We start from the raw sequence: 6,720 nt of genomic DNA, 5'->3' as shown, positions 1-6,720 counted from the left end.
GACATCAAGTAATCATTCAATGCTCTACAAGTAATTAGAACTGTGAAATTCAAATTGATGTTCTTCAGCTTATTTACGTTAAATATGCTAAGAGAAGCCTTTTTTCAGTGGAAGGAGGCATCTTGCCTCCTGAAGCTCCTTAACTGCCTGTTTTTCCATTACACTGCATCAGGAAAAGAAATCCCATAGCCTTCTGCCTGATAAGCGCGTAAGCGGCTCCCTAAATCTAACAGGTGTCTCTACCTTTTAAGCTGATCTCAGGAGCACTTTTTTTTAATCTAAAATATTTGGCTAAGGAAGAACACCACTACATGAAAGAGTAGTGTGCTGGGGGAAACCCAGAAAACTATGAATGGCCTTAGACTCTGCTGATGATGTCAACCATTTCTTCCTGTTCTGACTGCTTCGGTCTGACATCAGCCTTGCTCCTCAGCACTAGTAGCAAGCAGAGATGGACACAAAGTGTTAAAGTTTCACAACAGTCATGGCTGTGGGAAAGCAGGGCATCTCATCTCTGATAACAATTAACTTGTAGTTATTTGCTTTTGCTATTAACCCTGGCAAAATAATCTTGACACATAATTCCTAGAATAGGATAACTCGTTCAAGTCCAGCATTCCCTAGGGAAGTCTGGGAGTGTGCAGCTGGCCAGTGCACAACCTGCCACTAACAGAAAGAGCACTAGACACCTCAAGTCTTCAAATGTTTCAACTCTTTACTCCTGGTATGATCCAGATGCCTTACAGCAGAGAGTAAGCTTGTCTACAAACAGTAAAGAAACTTTTACTTCTAAGACACACAATCCCTCTAAAATATCATTTGGGGAATTCTTTATGCATTGTGAAAGGAGGCTACAAGCCCAGTTAAGATTTATACGTATATATAAATTGCCTTTAACAGGAGGCAATGTCTAAACAACATAGGAAAACACACATACACCCTTCAGAAGTAAAACCATAGTGTCCAGCCACAGAAAGCCCTACTGTATTTCAAATAACTTGTGGTTTATGTAAACTACCAACATGCCTATAGAAAAATGGAAAACTAAACTAATTCCACTACAGTTCAGATTGGTGGACCCTTGGATGAGACATTATATATTCCAGACTTATGCTTTTATCAACATGCTTTTAAAAAGTCTATTGAAACGATTAGCATCCTCCTTTGGTTTTATTGAGCTTAGTGCAGTGTTTATTGCATGAAGCGTAATGGCCTCTGATGTGTAGACAATACAATGAGATGAACTATTGGACCATTTTGTCCTTAAACCTCTGTATGTTGCTAAACCTATAACTATAGAACAGCAAGGTGAACAAAGAAGAAGAGCAAGTTCTCTGCCTGTTCAGCAGATACCCGTTATTTATATCTCCAGTTTTAGCCTGTCCTACCCATCAAAGCATCCTTGTGGTGAACACGTTTACCAATCAAGTGACCATGCTCATGTGCACCATATGTAGATGAAATAAGCCAATATTACTCAAAATTTGTCACTTTAGCCTGGTCATTGTTTAGTACTTGATGACTAAAGTTAAGCACCTGGGAAAGCGTATGCAGAACAGGGGCCCTAGGGCAAAGGGACCCAGGACAGTCACGTTCAAGAAGAGGGAGTGAGAAAAGAACAGTGTCTTGGAAAGAAAGAAAGAAATGATGCACTGATAGAAGATGCGGGGTTTGAGGAGTTGGAAGCATGTGGCTTTCAAAAGAGGGAGCAATATTACTGAAGAGTAAAAGGCCAGGGTAAAAGAAGTAAAATGGAGACCATAAGGAAGATGGATTTCAGTGATGGCTTGAGAGAAGCACAGGGAGTGAGAGGAAGAAATGAAACCAAAGATTATCTTTATATTTAAAAACACTTTCCTGTAGGTTCCTCTGGAACATCAGTAGACAAAGAAAGGTGACAAAGATATAAGCCAGCCATTAATTTCATTACTCTAACTTTCATGATTTAGGATAGCAACTTTAGCAGTCTGGACATTTATTGAATGTGAAAATGTTGAAAACCAGACATTTTAATAGATCCTGAAAGCATTAGTTCCACTCCAACTCCACTGAGAAGTTTGGCTGCGTACGCAGCATACATTTAAAGATAAGCTGTTTCAGAAAATCTGAGCTTGGTGTTGCCCCCAGCTGTAAATACCAGGCTGATAGGAAATACTAGGAACTTAGCTTAATCCGTTCATATCAATAGGCTAGGAAAAGTTAAGAGGTCATGCAACAGGTCATGCAAATCTAGTTCAATTGACACTGACTGTTTGCTTCTGCTAAGTTCAGAATTATTTTTTTTTTTCAAATATTTCATTTCTCTCAATAGCCTGCTTCTGATGAGAATTTCAAAATGCCAGCAACTGTTAATGAAGTATTCAATTAGTAACACCACACACTTACATGGATGGGGAACTCAGGGCTCCAAAAAAGGTGGGTAGCACTAAACACTCTTGTCATTATGATTTGTGCAGACATGTGGTATGTCAGTGACAAAATGCAAGAGTCCTTATACTTTTTGCCTTCCAGTCCACCGTTCTAGCTCTTTCATACAGCTTATGTCCTTCAGTGTCACTAATTACACCTGTGTAAATAACTAAGGTCTATGCTGAAATACACCGACTACTCTTCAGATTCTTTTTACTATATGTAGGTGGTCTTCATAAAGGCTGACTTAACTTTTAGTCAAGGTTTCTTTTATAGCCATTACTAGAATTTCAGAATATTTTTCCATCGAAATAAGTTATCTTTCTGCCTCAGAATAAGCCAAACTGATAGGCAATTTGTGCCACTGAGGCCAGCATAAAGCTTCTTGCACTTTCACACCTTATGGATTTAGTGCCAATCACTGAGGCAAAATTAGTCTAAAGTAATCCAGACTAATACGATAGTTTAAGTGACATACCAATTCCTGTGTCCATGTAAAAAACCAAAATTATACCAGCTAGAGGCTTGGCTAAGCAATAATTTAAGAACTAGCGCATGGTCTCATTAGAGACACATTTGTGAAATGTACTGATCTGGGAGGCTAGGTGCTGGCCTTCTGGCAAAGCAAGTTCTTGGTTCTGGACCTTCCCTGGCCTCAAAAAGTCACTGTCCTTCCCTCTGCTGCAGTTTCCCTTCTCACTCTGTTAAGTGTTGTGTTTAGTAAGGACCAGCTTTTTGCAGGTGTATACTCTGCTTGGGTTAGTAAGGTACAAGGCTTCTTGAAATATCCAGGCCTTACCAGCATTTAAGTCTTATTTATCTATTTTCTTATGTTTCACCTTGTGAGGATGAACTTGCTTAATTTTGTTAAATATATGTTCATTTTCAGAGGTACAGTTGATTCAAATACAAGGCATAATTTTCCAGGCATTGCTGTACATAAAACTTACTGTATAATACACTAAAAGTACAATGTGTGACTGTCAAGATATATAGTCTGAAACTTAGGAGGTAATTGTAATGAAACTGGATGAACAAAAGTTAGGATTATTTGAAGTGGTCACAATTGTTGTTGTGAACTCACTAGATGGGTACCAGTTTAAGAAATACACACAGGTATAATTTCTATAATTTTCTGCAAGAATAGCAGATCCCATGATTTATAAAAACATTTATTGAAAGGAGTATGGCTAAGAGTTCTCAGAAGTAATAAACACTCTGGGCACTAATAAATGCTTTACAAGCCACTAAACGATTGAGACCATTTTCACAGCTTAAGGCTAGAGCTACCCTAGCTAACTGCATTTCCTCAGTTCACCACTGCTGAGTCATTAGCACTGGTGGAAAAGGAAGATCTCGTGGAGACAACTGAGTGGGCTTAATACCTTAGCATCTGACCTTGAGCTAGTGTGGAGAAAAATGCATAATGTCATCATGAATAAGATACTCAAAATCACCAACATACCGTAACAGTTGGAGATCCATCTTAAAAAAAAAATTCCTGTTGTCACAGGTTTCCTTCCCCCCACCTCTGACCAAAATAAAGATCACTATGTTTTCACTCTTGAGAGAAAAAGGCAACATTTCATACACTTTCCTTTAAGCATTAATAGTACCTTGAGCCTTCAGCTTCTTTGTTTTGCTTTACAAGTTGAACACAACTTCTCCATCACAAAATTAGAGATTGAGCTCCTTGCACACATAAATGACTTGATGCTTTTGTAAGAGACATTTACTATCTACATTCTACAGAGGCATAGAGAAAAAGTATTGAGTAAGCTTAAAAATCACAAGATGAAGTCCCAACCTCACTGACACCCACTGGCATCTTCCTTTTACAAACTTGAGTCAGTAAGGCCAAATTTTACCCAAGATCTTCCTGACAATAAAATCATTTTTTCCAAGCAGGAAAGAATTTCCCTAATTTGAAACTTGATTTCCCTAATTGATGTATTATATTATATTACATATATTCGTATGAGTACCAGAATATTTTGCAAAGGTGAAGAAATATTCTGATTAGATGTCAGTGAAAGAAGAGGGTCTGAGCAGAGTTCAGCCAAGTGATCTGTAGAGAAAACCTTTGTCCTAGAGGTAAAGTGTTGAAAATTACCTGAATTGTCTTGAATGTGGTTGACCCAATCTGAATGTTTGCTTAAGTAACTATGAATCCAAAGAAAACCCACCATACTGAGTTCTTTATCTAGAGCTGCTGCTTGTGCCATTTATTAGAGCAACGCAGCCTATAAAAGCAAATCTCCTGGAGAGTACGATTTCTTTTGCTCTCTGCTCACAGGTTCTTTCTTATTTTGCCTGTTATTTAAAATATTAACTAATGTTCATTAAAATTAATACTGAAATACTAACGTAACTATACAATATAGTATAATGAACATAATATTAAAAACAGTAAAATAAAAAGACTATTCTATTACAAAAATTGTAAGCTTTTCAAATACCCTTTTGGTTAGATATTTCTAAAAAATAAAAGATTCAGTCATTACTACTTGCATTCATACAATTGTTACTCATTCTCAAATTTCATTTTGCCCCTACATTTCTACAAGTGTACACAAAAATTCAGGAGTTTAAAATCTCATTTCCAAATTCCAATATAGGTATTTAGAAATTACTGCTGAAATTACTGACAGCTTCCCAGCCAGTTCTGTTTTTTCAGCAAAATCTTGGACCCTGAATGCAAAGCCATACCCAGACTGGCAGGGGCTGCCTTCCTGCAATGGGCTTGCCTTTACCAAGGGACTGCTCAATTTCCTCTTAGGCAAGAGCTTAGCTATATAATAAAAAAAAAAGAATTCCTACTTGGACTTCAAATTTGCTGAGCTGATGGAGGGCTTGGGGTGGGTTCATAAGTGGTTAGGTGTTTCTGGATACAATACAAGTACAGTTCAAAGAAAACAATGAAACATGGGTTCTGTGCAAGTGGCTTATAAAACCCAGGAACCTGTTACCACAAAGGCTGCAGCTCACATCTCAATCCTATTAAGATAATTGCACTTTCAGGAACAGCACAGGAGCAACCTAGGATAAAAGGCTCAGGTGCAGAAGGCTCAGTGGTTTTGGCTGCAGAAGAGAGGGATCAGGCTGGACTGAAAGCTATTCATACAAGTTCAGACATACGTTTCTACTCCTACAATGCAAGACTGAGCATCTCTGGCTTCCATTCAGCATATCCCATGGCAATTGACTGATGAAAGTAGTGACAGGGATGACAAGAGTAGTACAAAGAAAGGGGGAAGGACAGAAGAAAGCTAAACAGGAAGAACACCTCTAACTTCAGAAATACATGACCTTAAGTACTCTGCTGTGCCTTGAGTAACTACAAAGGATAATTTTAGTTGAAAAAATCTTGTAACGTTCTAGAGATAGAATTTTCAGAAGCTTTAATTGTAGGTTTAATCTTGGGAGGAGAATTAGTCCTGTGCTGAACACTGGAAAGTTCCAGAAGTAACTTTGAATTATCTTTCAAGCTGACCAATTTAACACAGTTTATAACGAGAGGCCAAAAACTGCTGTGTCCTAAGTCAAAATGCCTTGATGCAGTTAGGGAGGCAATTAAGTAAAAATTGCAGAATTAATTTTTGCATATAAATTCACCAGATGACCCACTGACCCATGAGCATGCCTTCAGCAGAAAGCAGCAGACTGCTGAAGATGGAGATAGCCCGATTTATGGCAAAAATATGATTAGATTTTTTTAAGCAAATTGCTTAATCTCTTCGGCACAAAACTGCATTTCATGCCCTGTATCTTTAAAGTGGATATAACTTTCATTTGCCACGTGTAGCTGTTATAAATCTGAATCCATTATTATCAGTAAAGAAAGACATTAAAAAAATGAGGGTACTTTGCATGCTTGTAATGGGTAGAAAAGGACTTTCAAAGCTTCAGAATTACAAAGTCTATTCCTGCAAAAGTTTATGCACATACAGAAGCATATAAGTAATGCTGTTCTCTGACAGACTATAAGTAGCTACACAAGTTTTGATAGGGTCACTACTGTGAGGCATATACAGTATAGGACTCATCCATTAGAAATACATTCAAATGCATTAAATAAGCTCGTATCTGCTACCTTGCAAACTCATTTTAATTGTTAGATATTTACACGCCATGTAAATGTGGTCTTATAAACATGCACTGCAGACTATCACTATTAGCTGCTACCAAAATAAATATAGTAGGGAAAATATAACCTTTTATAAATAACTTGATTGACTTTTGTTTAAGCGTAGCAAAGGTTATTTACTAATTCAAAAGACATACCTCACAACGTTAAGTCAGATGGTTACT

Source organism: Aptenodytes patagonicus, chromosome 1, assembly GCF_965638725.1.
Source record: "Aptenodytes patagonicus chromosome 1, bAptPat1.pri.cur, whole genome shotgun sequence".
Taxonomy (NCBI): domain Eukaryota; kingdom Metazoa; phylum Chordata; class Aves; order Sphenisciformes; family Spheniscidae; genus Aptenodytes; species Aptenodytes patagonicus.
This window is presented reverse-complemented; position numbering follows the sequence as displayed.